The sequence below is a fragment of the Phaethon aethereus genome (genome assembly GCF_964289735.1).
Source record: "Phaethon aethereus genome assembly, chromosome: 3".
Lineage (NCBI taxonomy): Eukaryota > Metazoa > Chordata > Aves > Phaethontiformes > Phaethontidae > Phaethon > Phaethon aethereus.
Genome location: NC_138576.1, coordinates 12583713 through 12601342, shown reverse-complemented (window position 1 = coordinate 12601342; position 17630 = coordinate 12583713).

Here is a 17630-nt window from a genome sequence, read left to right as displayed (position 1 = left end):
TGCTCTCATGGGGAAAAAGTTACCCTCATTTACAGTCAGAACCTGTCTTGGTTCAATTTGTGCCTATTGTTTTTCATTCTTCCACCATGGACCATGTATATACATATATGTATCTCCATCTGCTTTCAGATTATAACACTGTGTCTTATTTTCCTGTTATGGCCCTTCGTAAAGAGCATGACTCCATCTTCTTGGTAACCTCTTACGTATTGGAAGGCTGCTATTGCGTCACCTCCAAGCCTTTTCTCAAGGTTAAAAAAGCCCTTTTCTCTCAGCCTCTCTTTATATGTCATGTGCTCTAGTCCCCTGACCATTCTCTGTACTTGCCAAACTTCACCAACACCCTTCTTGCACTGGCGGGTCCAAAACGGGATGCACTATTCCAGATGTGGTCTATTAAGCACCAGCTTAATCACTCCCCTCAATCTACTCGCTATACTCCTGTTATTGCTGCCAAGGATGCTGCAGCCTTCACCACTGCCAGATGGCTTGTGTTTATCTAACTGCACACCAGGATACCCAGGTCTTATTCAGCCAAGCTGCTCCGTAGCTGCATGGTCTCCAACACGTACCAGCACACAGACATGTGAGGTACAGGACTTGCGTTTTCTGAATTTCATGAAGTTCCTGTCAGACGATTCCTCTAGCCTAGGTCCCATCAAGTGGTAGCCATGCCCTCGAGCATATTGACTGCATCCTACGCGTTGGTGACATCTGCAAATTTAGTGAGAGTGCATGAGAAACTGCATCTCCGGAACTGCCAATGGTAGAGTCCCACAGTGGTAAACTGGCCCTCTCATTCTTTTCAGCCTTTAAGGCAAACACTATAAAAAAATTCATCAGAGAATGGCAATTAGAAGTAAATGACACACAAATCCCTAGTATATAATCCCTTAAAATTATGACATGGGTCCCATCAACATAGCCCAGTACTTCAGTGGCTGAGAGGTATTTACAGAAGATGAAGTCAGCAACAGCAGAAGTCACACCAGTGGTGAGGAAACCTGGGCCATGCAGGGTGTGCAGGAAAGCACCTGAATTTCTTGCTGACGCTACGCTCCAACAGAGCCATGCTGCACCCCTGTGCCAGCGGTGAGACAGAGAACCCCATGTCACTCCTGCTGCAAATTACTTGGCCTTAATAATTCACGTTACATACCCTTGAGGTCTTTTACTTTCAGGACATTCCCATGAAGGAAGAATATGTATGTCCCTAGCGAAGGCATAAGAACAGAGAATATACCAGATATGAAGTTCTTTCGCAATTTTTATTTCAGTTTCCTGTAGAGTTTTTGAGCATGTTTGGATTCTCAGTCTTTGAATTGCCCTAAAGATCAAGTTACCAAAGAGACAGACCCAAAGATTGACAAGAAGATTCAACTGACAACTCTGTTGCACTGGCAAAAGTAAAACTTTAGAACAAAGCTGAAGTTAATCTGTAAAAGAAAAACTCAATTGCATGCAACTTCAGAAAGCAGAAGGAGCAACGGCTGAGAATTACAGTTTTTTAGCATCATCTTCCGCAAGCACAAAATGAGTTTTGGCAACCTTGCCTTGTCTAATACTTAGCAACATACATGGTCACAAAGAAAACCCCCAAAGTGGTTCATCAAAATTATGGGCTTGGCTGTAAACGTCATACCAAGGAAACCATTTTACCAAGTTTATCTATAGGATTATTTGCATATAATGAAAATTCTGACTCTATTGCATCTTTTCAGATACTATGCTATAACCTAAGTATGGGAACTGCAGAAAAATATTTAAAAAGTAGGAGAATTTATTTCCAGGTATTCTGTAGGATAAGGAACAATTCACCCCAAGGTTGTGGTAAATAATCTCCAAAATTCAACTGAATATATCATTACATTTATACAGACACCAATTAATCTACATAGGCATCATTTCTCTGTCTATCTTTTAAGATTTTATCAATCCTTAGCTTTCTATTTAGATCATTTGAATATCTAAAAAAACCTTGCAGACTCAGACCAGATTTTAATCATTGTGCCAAGGGTATTATCAAAATCTAGGTATTTGCAAATTCATAGATTTCTTGCGCTTGAATAGGAAAGTCTCTTGAGAAACAGATGTGGAGTGTTTGGGGATCTTGGCATGTAGTAGTCTTCTTATGGTTACCTAGCTTCAGCTTTACCCAAGGAGGAACTTCTGTCATTATTTACCTAACACCTGTAATATAAGTCATTAGACATATAAAGGGCTACTGGGATATGAGCTATTTGGTTTTAGTCCTTCTAACCCCAAACAACTTTTGTGTGAAAGCTGTAGGTTATCATTTATCCATTAGTGAATAAATGTCCATGGCATATTGCAGTACCTCTTACTGGGTTTGCTTGAAAAATTGTACAGGAGGAAGCGTACCATGAAATTCTGAATATGAAAACTAAAACCATCTAAAATAACTTCCCACGGGGGGTAAATAACTTTCACAGCATCCCAACAGATAACTAGAAAGAAAGGTTTCCCTATGTATTACATGTTAAAAAATACTCATGATTCTTAAATGTACTTTCTGGTCAAAATTATTCATCTGGTTGTTCTCATATCTGTCTCCTCTCATCTTGCCACTAGAACATGGGAAAACACCACCAAAAATAAAAATTGACTGAAAATTCTGTGCTATTTTATTTTTCAGAACAAAAATAACAACTATTCAAAATTAAAAATTGTCACAAATTTAAGTGAAAACCACACTTTGGTAAAACATTGCAACACTTACAGAAAAGTACTTAGAACTGTTCAGTCAGTTGAAAGATTGATATTTCAATTTGTTTTATTTTGGGACAAAAGCAAATGCTGAACTACCAGGTATATCATGTAGGAAGAGTTTCTGAACAGCTGTACTTATAAATGATTTCAGTCATGGAACTGAGAATGCTAACAAAGCTTCCTGTTGTAAGAGGAGTAGATCTTTTCTATATGCCAACATGAATTACTAGATTCAATTTCTCATAAACAATGTTATTTGTCTAATCTGAGATACATCAGGGTATGTAACCATCAGAGAGCAACTGAATATATAACTGAATATGTTGCATGGAATAGAAAATTTAAAAGTACAACATCTCTTAATCTTCTGTTTGTCCAGCTCTGTTACAAGGCATTTTTTATCTCTTTCTCTCGCCTATCATCTTGTTTTATTTTGGCAGTTACACAAACTAAATAGTGGAAAAGTGTCATTAGTGTAAGTTCCATAATTTGGCTAGTAAATAAGAGAACTTCAAGGAAATACTTCTTCATAAGGAAGCATTACTTTGTAGAAAATGAAGCTTTCTATAGAAATCTTGATACCAGTCTGACAACCAGAATATGACACAAAAGTATTGTGATGGAAATATTTTCCCTTAATAACCAATGCCAGAAGAGGCTGGGTGTTCCCTTCAAACATAATGTAAGTCCTTTGTCTGCTTCATTCAAATAAAATTTTTTGACTCTTCATCATCCTCCCATATTTTGGGAAGGTGTAATAGCATATAAAAGTTTCTGCTGCTTTCAAGGTCCAGTTGGAAGAGTGACATCAGGTGAATATTCTGGTCTGACCACTTTTTTGGTCATTCCTGCAACAGCACCCTGAAAAAAGACATATGTTTCACAGGCTCCTTCCTTTGTGTTATGTTAACCTGTGTTTTATCTTAAAGACTGGTCATAGACATTGATTTAAACTCAGACTCCTCAGCAAGCAGTATCTAAGAACACTATTCTGCTGATCAAAATGTTGGGTAGGTTGGCATAAGACATACTTTGTAACTCCTTCTTTCTTAAATAGTTAAAATTCCATAGGAATAGGGATGTGAGCAACCGTGTCATCAATTCCGTAGTTACTGCTGTGCTTACTGGACTGTAGAGCCTACGTTACTGCTGCAGTTACTCCCTGGTCCATGATGTGCTCTGTTATTTATGCAAAGTTATCTTTTGTTGGTCTCCCTCACATTTACTATTCTTGGTTTGTTCAGATAGTGACATGCAAAGATATTTGAAATCTCTACAATGTCTCAAGGAAAGAGTCAGTTTTCAGCCAACTTGCCAAGGCATAATGCACATTACTTCTGTGGTAAAGACTCACATCTTTGACTTTGTGCTTAATATATCACCGAAAAAAATTTATATCTTTAAATATGACTTTTCCTATGATGTTGTTGTAGTACTGCAATTTACTGGCCCCCCACGCCCCCCCAAAAAACCCAAACAAACCTTACAGGACAAAAAACATTTCCAAAACTCTGTCCACTTTGCCAAAGTCATGTGATACCTATTCAGGGTGCTATGGTTCCAGTAGCGTTTTATTATACTACACCACAAAAAGCATGGTGTGGTTTCATATCAGGAGGTGGAAGATGCAGAGCCTGCAATGGTGTAAATTTACGCTTTGAGCAACTTTACACAAGCTCTTAACTTGTGTTAACATAACTAGGAACTTCATAGTCTCTGTGACTCTCTGCAGTTGTGTTTTAAGGGTTGATATACTGCTCTACTATCACTTTTGAGTGTGTGAGATAAAGAAAAAGAATAAATGTGTTCTTAGGGAGTATTCTGCTAAGTGAGGTTGGGTGTAGCTAGTAGAAATGGCACAAATTCCATGATGAAATCTTACAGTCCCCAGACATTCTGGACAACATTTATAGACAGATGTTAATAAACAGCAACCATGGAACTATTCAGTACAAAAATTGCTTGTAGGACTATACTCCACAGGTAGAAAGGTAGATTTGCTTGTGCAAGTTAAAGCATAACTGACGTTTAGCAGTGGAACACAAACTCTTCATCTTTTCACACACACACAGAGAATTCAGAAAGCTTACACTGACTTAGCTTGTCAAAATAAAATTCTCATTAGTAATCTGGTAACTTCTTTATGCCATTAAGGTAATGATTTAACTGTGAATGCTTTCAAATTCCTTCTAAGTGTCCCGTTTGGTATAATTATTTATTATGCATTTCAGAGGTTTCAAAACTACATCCCCCTTGGCTACAACCCAATGTGATACCAGCTTACAGTTTTCAAAGAGATGCTGCACTATAAATTCAGTATTGCCATGCTAGTTTATCTGGTCTCTTGAGCAAAGGTTTATTTACATTGTTCTGGGTTTCTGTCTCAAAGCCCTTTTCTTCTTTGTTCCCCTCCTCCAGGAAATTTTAATTTTTATTTTTGCTTTGAACAGAGATACCATGTTGCACCTGATGTTGAAGAATACTATGTTCTTTGAGTCACAGTGCATCAGCTAAAAGAAGACGTAATCTTCTTGAGACAATCCACCATTCTTCTTAGAAATGTGTAACTTGGTATCAAAAAGTTTATTTATTTTGATAAATTACATGGATTAAATTAGGCCCTTGAAATCTCTGGCAACTATGCAATAAGTATGTATCAAAAAGTTCCATATAACATATCTTTGATGGATTATAAAGCACCCTGTTCATCACTGTGCCTTAAGAGAACACAAAAGCCAAAAGCAAAATTCCAAAAGTCACAACCTTAATGTAGCAAAAAACCCCAGATCTAAAACCAGAAGAACTGATCATGTCTACACTTTCCTTACTTTATTGCTCAGTAACTGTAATTTCCCTGCCAAGCCTGAAGTATTTAATTTTTACTCCTAAAGTCTTGTTGAGCCTGTTACAGCACACAGCATCAAGTACCTGTGTAGAATCAAGAGTTTTCTTAACGCACTGCAGAGAGCATGGATACTTTTCAGGTATACTCCTAGCATCAGTGTAAATTAGCCTGTAAGTTACATTAGCCTGTAAATTTTGTTTGGGTATTATCTTAGGATAAACCGCCTCAAGCCTGCACCTTTATCTGGGCTTTGTGTAAAAAGTCACTAGAGAAAGATTTGCTTATAGAGAAAATCAGTATTTCTTGATGTACTCTGAAAGAGGGAGATGAATAGGGTTTAACACCTGCACAGTTCCATTTGCAGCTCACCATTAGTTCCAGAGATTTCCCTGGAAGAGAGGAATCAGTCACTTCCAAAACGTACTTCCAATAACTATACCTCAAAAAGAGTTGTGAGATCTACAGAAAACTGAAGTCATTACCAGGTCTGAAGAGCTATAATTTAGATTAAAATCATATATCTAAAAAGTGTCTTACTTCTTATAGATGACACTTTGTAAGATTTAATCTGGTCTGTTTTGTCCTACTGCTTAAGCAAACCCTCATTGGTTTTCACTTTCTGCCCTAAATCCCTCAGTCCAGGATTTTCCCCAAGAGACCAACTAGAAAATGTTCAAGGCAATGTGGGTTGGTTTGTTTGTTTGGTTGGTTGGTTGGTTGGTTTTGGGGTGGTGGTGGGGTTCGTTTGGTTGTTTTTTTAACTTCTCAAGTGTAATGTAATAGAAGGCAAAATTTTGCAGTATTAAACCAGTCTGACCACATTTTTTCAGGAAGGAACATCACATCACACCTGGGAAGGTTGAATTTCTTTTCAGCAGTAAGGAGAGCTACTCTCTGCCAGCAGCCACCCCAGGGAAATGTCCTACACACAGGACCACAGGAGGCCCAGGTCCAATCTGAGATTTGCAGTGCTAAATGAGGTAAGTGACTTAAGCCTGGACCATTCTCATGCCAGATAAGTGTCTTGTTCACACGTCTTTACTTGGGTCACCCATTAAAACCAGGCTCCATTTCATGGAAAAGAAGAAACACAATAATGCTTCAAAAAATGGGAATGATGTTTTCTTACATATCTACTTTAAAAAAGGCTTGATCCTTAATGGCTTTTTAATAATCTTTGGATCAAGTATTAAATTTCTATGAAATTATAAATGCAGATATTGTGCTTTTATATAATTTAATCACAACATTCCTTCAGTTAATATATACATATATGTATACATGCACACATTCTTCTGGGTTAAATCATGAGCTCACAGACTTTCCAAATTCGTTGTAAACTGGATAATGAAAGAATGTAAATTTAGCTGTTTTCATTACAAAGATTAACAAAAGAGAATCCCAAAGAGAAATCTTCTAGCTTTTTATTAACCAAGTTATCAACTCACTGCCTAACAGTCTGTTTGGGAAAATATCTCTACAGTTTGCCAGCCAGAATCATCTAAAGAACAGAAATGAGGGGACAGTGACAGAAAGGTGATTTAAAGGGTAATCCAAAGAGGAAAAACTAAAGGTCCCTGCACTCTGGGAGGCAAATTGAAGCAACATCAGTTGTGGGGATAACTACAGAGTAAAATTATTTTGACATTTATTTTGGTAATGTAATGCAACTGTATCCTTAATCACACATTCTGTTGAGTTCAGATATTATGAACAGTCTTCACCTTCAAAGAATATTAAAATATGTCCTCAAAGTCTCCTTTTTCCCCTTCAATTTATTCTATCACAAAATTTCTGATCAGATAGTCATTACCTCTCTTGTGTGAATCTTGAATTAATTTTTTTTTTAATTTTAGAAAGAGACAGGGGAAATATTAAAGAACGTAGACAACAGGTAGCTAAGGAGTTGCGGTAATATGCATTTACATTTCCCATAACCATCTTTTTCAGAGATACTTTCAGGCATTTAGAAACAGTTCAGCTGAGAAATATTTGTTAACTACTTGATTTATCATTTTCTAATTTTATTAATATTTCAGTTGCCTGCCTGAGCAATAGCAGAGGAAATTGTGTAAGCTGAAGTTATGGCAGAATCCGTGCCTAAATTCTTCACACCGCTCTGGTTTGTATTTTGGTGCTCTGTTGCTGTTCAGTACCAGGGAGTCAGATTTATAGATAGGGGAAGGGAAAGAAGCTGCTGGATAGTAATGACTTTTGAAACTCCCAACTCCACATTAAGTTAATTGCCAGTGTAATTGAGAAATAATTCCACATGCCAAATTTTTAATATCCTAATGCAAAACATCCCTTTCTCCATACCATTGGAAATATTGTCACAAGCGAAATAGAATCAACCTGGGTAATTTAACTTAATTTATTATCAATTAACTTAAACATTTGATTAGCCCCTTGCCATCATCGCAGCTACACTCAGGCCCATTGGTGGCACAAAAGGAGATGCAGGAGGCTGTGGTCAGTGCATAGTGGTTTCTTTCTGCTGCTCTTGTTTTTTATCATTTTATTCCCCTGTTCCTTCCTTCTTCCTTGTTTCCCCTGTTCAGCTCTGTGGGTCACACTCCCTTCAGGGATACCACCAGCTACATCATGTTGCCCCTTCTGCTTCTCTCACCTTGTTGTTCCTTTCTTTTGGCATTTACCTCTATTTATTACATGTGCTTTGAAGGCCATCCCTGCAGCCCTGTTCCCACCCCCTGCCAAAGACTTTCTGATTTATGCCCCATACAAATATTTATTGCAGCCTTAGGCTTGTGTTTCTGGAGCAATCCTTTAGCTGGTCTAACCCCAGAGTTAAGCAGAAGAGTATCTAAAAATGCTGAAGGACCTCTTCACTCAAAATACTTGAATTTCAGCCATCATCAAGGGCAAAATAAATTCCCCAAATTTAATCTCCGGTGATGGTTATCCATAAGTAAGTTCTTAGGACCTGAAATAAATAAACAGCATTCTTCTGATTAACAATGTTATGAGAAAATTTTTATGACAGACATATTTTACGCATGTTAGTATTAGACCATAGTCAAAGTTTTCTCTAATGAGGAAAACTTCCAACACTATAACACCTGTTGCCTGGGGAAAGAATGAAGATTACTTATTTTTCTTTCCTTCTACTTTCTAAGAGAAAATTCTTAACAAGAAGTAAATGGGAGAAATTCTTACGAAATTGTTAACTAACTCTACAGGCTACTTTCAATAATGTTTCTCATTTAAACACAGAGCAACTGCAGGTCAGACATTAAAAGTTAAAACCTTTTACATGATTTGGATACTATCCATAGGAAGTGAAATGTAGTTTTCTTAGTCTATTTCCTATTAAGCTGCTTCTATTAACCAATATTATTTACTGTTGACTGAAAGCATTTAATTTATGGTGAGCAGGAAAACAAATTATTTTAATCAGCTGCAGAGAAAATCACTTGAAGTTACAGTTTAGTCATACCGGGGTGGGAAATACTAAAATAAGACAACATTGTCTACATTGAAGATATTTCATATGGATAAAGAGTTATCTTGAGGTTCCGCTACTGTTAATTTGACACCAATAATAATGTATTAAAATAATAAAAATTCAAATTCTGTTGCAGTTCTGCCTTTCAAGAAACATTAAAAGAAAAAGAAAAACCACCAGGATAAGTCATTGTGAATCTGAAGCTTTCATCATAGAATCATAGAATCATAGAATCTTTTGGGTTGGAAGAGACCTTTAAAGGCCATCTAGTCCAACCACCCTGCAATGAGCAGGAACATCTTCACTCTAGATCAGGTTGCTCAGAGCCCTGTCCAACCTGACCTGGAATGTTTCCACGGATGGGGCATCTACCACCTCTCTGAACAACCTGTGCCAGGGTTTCACCACCCTCATGGTGAAAAATTTCTTTCATTTTGCCCCATCTTTCTTGTAAGCCCCTTTAAGTACCGGAAGGCTGCAATAAGGTCTCCCCAGAGCCTTCTCTTCTCCAGGTTCAACAACCCCAACTCTCTCAGCCTGTCCTCACAGGAGAGCTGTTCCATCCCTCGGATCATTTGGGTGGTCCTCCTCTGGACCTGCTCCAACAGGTCCATGTCTTTCCTGTGCTGAGGGCTCCAGAGCTGGATGCTGCACTCCAAGTGGGGTCTCACGAGAGTGGAGTAGAGGGGCAGAGTCACCTCCCTCACCCTGCTGGCCACGCTGCTTTGGATGCAGCCCAGGATGTGGTTGACCTTCTGGGCTGCAAATGAGCTTTGCCGGCTCATGTCCAGCTTTTCATTCACCAGTACCCTCAAGTCCTTCTGGGCAGGGCTACTCTCAATACCTTCATCCCCCAGCCTGTACTGATACCAGGGGGTTGCCCTGACCCAGGACCCTGCACTTGTTCTTGTTGAACCTCTTGAGGTTCACACAGGCCCATTTCTCAAGCTTGTCCAGGTCCATCTGGATGGCATCCCATCCCTCAGGTGTGTCAACCACACCATTCAGCTTGGTGTCATCTGCAAACTTGCTGAGTGTGCACTTGATCCCACTGTCTATGTCATTGGTGAAGATATTAAAGAGTACTGATACCAATATGGATCCCTGAGGGACACTGCTCATCACCGATCTCCATCTGGATATTGAGTCATTGACCACTACCCTCTGGGTGTGACCATCCAACCAATTCCTTATCCACCCAACAGTCCACCCAACAAATCCCTCTCTCTCCAATTGAGAGGGAAAAGGCTGTTATGAGAGGCTGCATCAAAGGCCTAACAGAAGTACAGATAGATGACATCCATACCTCTTCCCTCATCCACTGATGTGGTCACTCCATCATAGAAGGCCACTAGGTTGGTCAGGCAGGACTTGCCCTTGGTGAAGCCATGCTGACTCTCTCAAATCACCTCCTTGTTCTCCATGTGCCTTAGCATAGCCTCTGGGAGGATCTGCTCCATGATCTTGCCAGACACAGAGGTGAGGCTGACAGATCCATAGTTCCCAGGATCCTCCTTGCTACACTTTTTAACAATGGGTGCAAAAGTTTGCCTTTTTCCAGTCTCCAGGGACTTCACCTGACTGCCAGGACTTTTCAAATATACTGGAGAGTGTCTTGGCAAACATCAGCCAATTCCCTCAGGACTCTGGGATGCATCTTGTCAGGTCCCATAGACTTTTGCATGTTGAGGTTCCTCAGGTGCTCACGAACCTGATCTTCTCTTACAGTGGGAGGGACTTTGCTCCTCCAGTCGCCATCTTGCAGTCCATCCCTTCAAGAGGTGTGGGAAGAGAGACTGCCAGTGAAGACTGAGGAAAAGCAGTTGTTGAGTACCTCAGTCTCCTCCTCATCTATTGTTACCAGTCTGCCAGTTGTGTTCATCATGGTGGGTGTGCTTTCTTTGACCTTCCTTTTCTGGCTGACATGCCTGTACAAGCCCTTCTTATTATTCTTTGCATCCCTTGCCATGTTCAGCTCCATCTGTTCCTTGGCCCTCCTGATGCCGTCCCTACACAACTGAGCAGCTTCCCTGTACTCTTCCCAGCACACCTGTCCCTTCCTGTGCATTTCCTTCTTGCCCTTTAGTTTGACCAGCAGGTCTTGACTCAGCCGTGCTGCTCTCATGCCTTCCTTTCCTGATTTCTTACACCTGGAGTTTGAGAGCTCCTGCACTCTATGGAAAGTGGCCTTAAAGATCTGCCAGTTCTGTTCTTCTCCCTTGTCCCTGAGGGCAGTTTCCCAGCACGTCTTATTGACTAACTCCTTGAAGAACTTTGCTTTCAGGACTGCAAACTCCACCAGTGCATGATCCCTGCAGCCCAGGCTGCCTCCAATCTTGACATCAGCAATTAGCTCATGTATTGATGACCAACAGGCCCAGTATCACATCCCCTCTGGTAGAGCTCTCTATTACCTGGCACAGGATGTTATCCTCCATGACTTCCAGGAGTCTCCTGGATTGCCTACAGCTCACTATCTACTTTTCCAGCAGATGTTGGGGTGCTTGAAGTCCCCCAGCAGGACAAGAGCCTGAAAGCATGAAGCCTCCTGTAGCTGGAGTGAGAAGGCTTCATCAGTAAGCTCCCCGTGATCAGGCAGCAGACACCAACCACAAGATTGCCTCAGTCTCTGATTCTTACCCATAAGCTTTCAACCTGCTCATGGCTATTCCTCAGAGACAGCTCTTCGCACTCTATCCATTTCTTGACCTAGAAGGCAACGCCTCCACCCTTCCTTCCTCACCTTTCCCTTCTGAACAGCCTGTAGCCACCTATAGCCACACTCCAGTCATGGCATTTGTCTCATCATGTTTCAGTAGTGGCCACAAGGTCATTCTGTTTGGTTACATTGATTAGTTAGACACAAAGAATTAATTTTCCCCACTATGAGCTTTAAATGCTCAGCTGTTGCAACTTCATGACCCATGAAATAAATTCTCAATTGGCTGAATTGTCATAAATTGGATGTATGTTTTAGATAAGAATAGATTTAATTTCTATAACAAATGTGAAGTTTTCAGTTGTGAAGAAAAAATGCCACGTTCTTTCGTTTTTGATTAATGGCCAGTTAAATAATCTTCAGTGTTTGTAAAGAAAATTCTGAAAAGACAGAGAGCATTAGAAATAAAGCATCCTTTAGACAAACAGTTTACGCTCCCTGTGGGGCTTGTTCTGACATAGTATAAACAGGGCTCACTTCAGTGTAAGCAGTCAAAATTCTAATTTGCACAACGGCAACAAAAGCTGTGGATGGCTACTCATCCAGGAGGGCAGGGAAGGCAACAGCAGGGATAGAGGTTTCCTTTGCATAACACCAAAATGCAAAACCCTCAGCCACATCAACCCACTTTTATTTCCTGGGTTTGAGACAATTTATAATAGGGTGCCCTGTAAACACTGACTGTAGTGTTTTCACCCTCAGAAAGGTCTCCCTGTGCACACAGAGCATTGGTAAATGGGATAGTTCTGCTGGGTAAAGTCACCTGGTAAAGATTTCCATGAAGACACTTAAGCTGGTGTCATTATGTGACAGAAAGGACACCAGTCATATTAAGCTTTTCTTTTTTTTTTTCTTAAATTATTCACAGAAAGATTATTCACACACAACTTTCAGTATCTTCCATCATCAGCACAATGTTATAGTATCCTTTATATGAATTGCTTGAGTTTATTCTACTTTGAAAAGCATTTAAGCTTATGAATGCAGTTTTATTTTATGAAGACTGTCATAAAAAGGTGAGAAAGTATGTGGAATAAAGACATCAAGCAGTTAGAACAGAAAATTAGAGAGAAGGAATAAGAATATATAGCAAGGTATAATTCAGAATCATTGCTCAAGCTGATGATGCTTATGACAAGGTATAATGTAACAGCTCAGTAGCCTAAATGTAATAATACAATAATTCAGAAGACCTAAGCATGAAGATCATAAACTCTTAATCTGACAGTTTAATAAAGTTAATTGTATTCATAGTGCTACTCACTATGTTAATGACTGCATCCTGGACAGCACTGATGGACGTCTGAACAGCTGTCCAGATGTCAACGCACAAAGTGTGTCTTCATTGCGGGATCCTATCTTGAACAGTGGCTGTATGTTGATGGCTAAGGAAGAGTAAGAATGGAGCAAGCGTATATAGTGTTTCCTCCTAAGACTCTGCCAGCCACCAATAGTTTTCAGCTCACTTCCATTGTGAATTTAAGACCTGATGCAAAGACCCTCAAGACAAAAAATTTACACTAATTACAATAGCACTGCTGAGGTCTGTGGAGAATTTTAGTCTCCATTTAATTCTCAGATTTCATTAAAGGTGATTTAGTGAGAAATTGTTCATTACTGACTAGTTCTAGATAACTGTTTTTGTCCCTGTATGTCATGATCCTGTAAGTTATCTGAAGGTCAGCTTATGTTTAAAAGGCTATTTTATAGTCCCCTCCTTTGAGAAGGGTATTGTTTAAAGAGTGATTCAGTCTTTTAGCTAAGCTTGGAGAAAAATTAGCTAGATTAGATTGACTTGCAGAGCAGTCCTAGAAATATAAGCCTTAAACTGCAATGCCTTTATTATTATTATTATTGTTGTTGTTGTTGTTGTTATTATTATTATTATTGAATACAACCTTTACATTAATGTAATTTCAGCATCTCTGCAACATTGTGAGAAAAACTATTTCCAAAACTGGCCACACATAAGCCAAAGCTCTTTAAAACTCCATACACAGTCTCCGGATAACTAAGGTCTTTAAGATACAGGCACACATACTTTTAAAAAACCCCAGGAGGTCAAGCAGATGTTAGACATGCTGCTCTTACTGCTGTCTTTGACGGAGCAAACGGCTGTGGCTGGATTCTGGCAGAGAGGAATCTCCCCATGGTGGAGCCCAGATTGACAAAACGGCTCTTGCTCTTAGCCCCCAGCAGTATGTATTAATCAGTGTAGATTCAATAAACATAGCCAAAGATCCTCACAGATCTGGGTTTACAGTCCAGGGAATTTAACCAGCTGCTTTGCAGGTCACCCTGGTGGTGTGAAGCATGGATGCAGCTAGAAGCTTTACATATGTTTCCATTAGGTCCTGTGAAACCCTTTAAGCTGCTTGCTGTGATCACCTCAGCATTATGTGCCTCACACCTCAGAAAACAGATTCTTCATTCATAAATTAATTACTTTCAGACATTGTATCTGCAGCTGATGGGAACCAGAAATTGAGCTGGGTGTCATGAGGAAACCAACAGTGCTTGTCTTCTCTGAGTTTTAGCAGGTGACATTTACTCCTCAGCACATCTGCATGCAGCGAGCAGTCACTCAGTAAGTGAAGAGTAAGCATCGTTTGAAAGAGAAGGATGAAGCACTACACAGTATGGCAGAAGGTTAGAAGTAACTGTTCTATATCTTTAAAACATTGGTAATGCATTTCAGTGCTGGTTATAAACTGTATGGCATTATTCAGTTAAGTATTAGCCTTGTTTTTACTTCTGCAAATGCAAAGAAAATTAAAACCATCCAAAATATAGACTATTTCCTTGCACACAATTTATGGTCCTATGATACTCATCAGTTCTAGAGAATGTCATGTACCTTAACATTGACTGAAGTGGCTGTAATGATACATTGATGCCGGAGACATAAACTTCATGTCATCGCCCTGTTACAAAACACAGATGGAAACAGAAATATGTGTCTTCCTCAGACAGACAAGGTCATTCAGTCAGCCCTGTAGGAGTGTAACTGATACATAGATACAGACCCTGACATGAGGCACTGGATTTTTTCCTTCATTTTCTTCTCTCCCACTTTGGTAGCCATATTTCATGTGGTAGCATTGCAAATTTCTGGATTCCCTTGTGTGAGACTGTCGTGGTTTAGCCCCAGCCAGCAACTAAGCACCACGCAGCCACTCGCTCACTCCCCCATGGTGGCACGGGGGAGAGAATCGGAAGAGTAAAAGTGAGGAAACTCATGGTTTGAGATAAAGACAGTTTAATAAGTAAAGCAAAAGCCACGCACGCAAGCAAAGCAAAACAAGGAATTTGTTCACTACTCCCCATGGGCAGGCAGGTGTTCAGCCATCTCCAGGGAAGCAGGGCTCCGTCACGCGTAATGGTTTCTTGGGAAGACAGACGCCATAACTCCGAACGTCCCTCCACCCCTTCCTTCTTCTTTGTCCCAGCTTTATATACTGAGCATGACGCTATATGGTATGGAATATCTCTTTGGCCAGCCTGGGTCAGCTGTCCCAGCTGTGTCCCCTCCCAGCTTCCCGTGCACCCCCAGCCTGCTCGCTGCAGGCCAGCACGAGAAGCTGGACTGTCCTTGACTACTTAGCAACAACTCAAAACATCAGCACCTTATCAACATTTTCTCATCCCAAATCCAAAACATAGCCTCATGCTAGCTTCTATGAAGAAAATTAACTCTACCCTGGCTGAAACCAGGACAGAGACACAGGACCATGGACCTCTGACTCACATGATATGAAGCAGTTGAGAATGTTTCTAGTCATGGGAAGCAGCAGTAATCCATGTCACCCCTTCTGATATATTATTATACTCTTTTTCCACTATCTCTTAGTAAAAACTTCTTGGATTACATTTTAGTCTTGAGAACACTGCCTTGCAATAAAAGCAATTAAACAGCAGTCTTGTTTGGATCTACTTGTATCCTGATGCATTTTCTTCTCAAATACCAATGAAAGGCAAAGACCAGCTGTTATCTTTGTTCTGCAATAGCTGCCAGCCAGCACCGCCATGTCCACTATAATAGGAAAACTTATCTGCCTCCAGGCACTTTTTCCTAATGAGAAAAATTCAACTGCAGACTCTTACTCGTAGTCTGTGTGGTATCTGACTCAGAAAGACTACGACCTCAGATGGGCTTTGAAGGAGCTGTTACAATTAAATAACAAATATCATCTTATATCCCTGGTGTACATTTTGCCAAGAGCAACGCAATCATATTCAAAGATGGAGCCATAGTATCTGCCCTGAGGTTTTCACTATCTAAAGATACAAAGCAGTCACAGATAAGAGGCAACAGAAAACTTGATCAGGAAAAGGAAGTGCTGTTGCATGTGCTTTCTTTGGATTTTTTCTAAACTTTGATATTTAACTATAAATGCCCTATGTTTAGTCCCTGTGCTCAGTATATCTAATCTAATTGAGCTGAATAAAATTGTGTACTGGTTCTGGTGCTAATAGTCACATGGGATATAATATTTCCCCTTTGTAAGTAATTTTCTTTGACATTTCTAGGAATTGTGCTGTCTACAGTTACAAATTTAATGAAGAAGGGTAAAAGAGCACACAGAAGGATTTATATTACTAATTCCATAGGGTTGGGATGGACTTTATGATTATACAGTAGGATCCTGGGTTTAGACAAAAATTACTACGATATACCACAATACCACTAAAATTCACGTGCTATGGAATTTCAGAAGGAACCAAAATACCAAGAAATACCTCCTCCATTGCTGCACTATAAATAAGTAGAATTGTCATGCTGCTTTGCCAGATCCATAATGACAAAATTCTGATAGCTAAATGGATGATAATTTTGTTTAGCCAGCTAATGCTTTCCAGTTTATAAATCAAGTTATAGCAGGAAGAAACAACACATTCCAGTGAAAATAAAATTTTCTTTGAGACTGAGATCAACCCTGCCAAGAAGGACTTAGAACCATAGAACTCAGGAACATCTCTGCCCCATAGGACTCGGGGGTACTGGTGGATGGACATGAGCCAGCTATGTGTGCTTGCAGCTCAGAAGGTCAACCATATCCTGGGCTGACATGCCTGGGGGACAGGATGCCATCCAGAGGGACTTTGACAAATCAAGGAATGGGCCTGTGTGAACCTCAAGAGGTTCAACAAGGCCAAGTGCAGGGTCCTGGGTCAGGGCAACCTCCTGGTATCAGTACAGGCTGAGGGATGAAGGGATGGAGAGTAGCCCTGCCCAGAGGACTTGAGTGTACTGGTGCATGAAAAGCTGGACATGAGTCGGCAATCTGCGTTCACAGCCCAGAAGGGCCACCACATCCTGGGCTGCACCCAAAGCAGCGTGGACAGCAGGGTGAGGGAGGGGATTCTGCCCCTCTACTCCACTCTCATGAGACCCCACCGGGAGTCCTGCATCCAGGTCCGGAGTCCTCAGCACAGGAAAGACATGGACCTGTTGGAGCAGGTCCAGAGGAGGACCACCCAAATGATCCGAGGGATGGAACAGCTCTCCTGTGAGGACAGGCTGAGAGAGTTGGGGTTGTTGAGCCTGGAGAAGAGAAGGCTCTGGGGAGACCTTATTGCAGCCTTCCAGTACTCAAAGGGGCTTATAAGAAAGATGGGGACAGACTTTTCAGTAAGGCCTGTAGCAATAGGACAAGGAGTAATGGTTTTAAACTAACAGAGGGTAGATTAGGCTAGATATAAGGAAGAAATTTTTACCAATGAGGGTGGTGAACCACTGTCACAGGTTGCCCAGAGAGGTGGTGGATGCCCCATCCCTGCAAACATTCCTGGTCAGGTTGGACTGGGCTCTGAGCAACCTGATCTGGTTGAAGATGTCCTTGCTCGTTGCAGGGGCGTTGGACTAGATG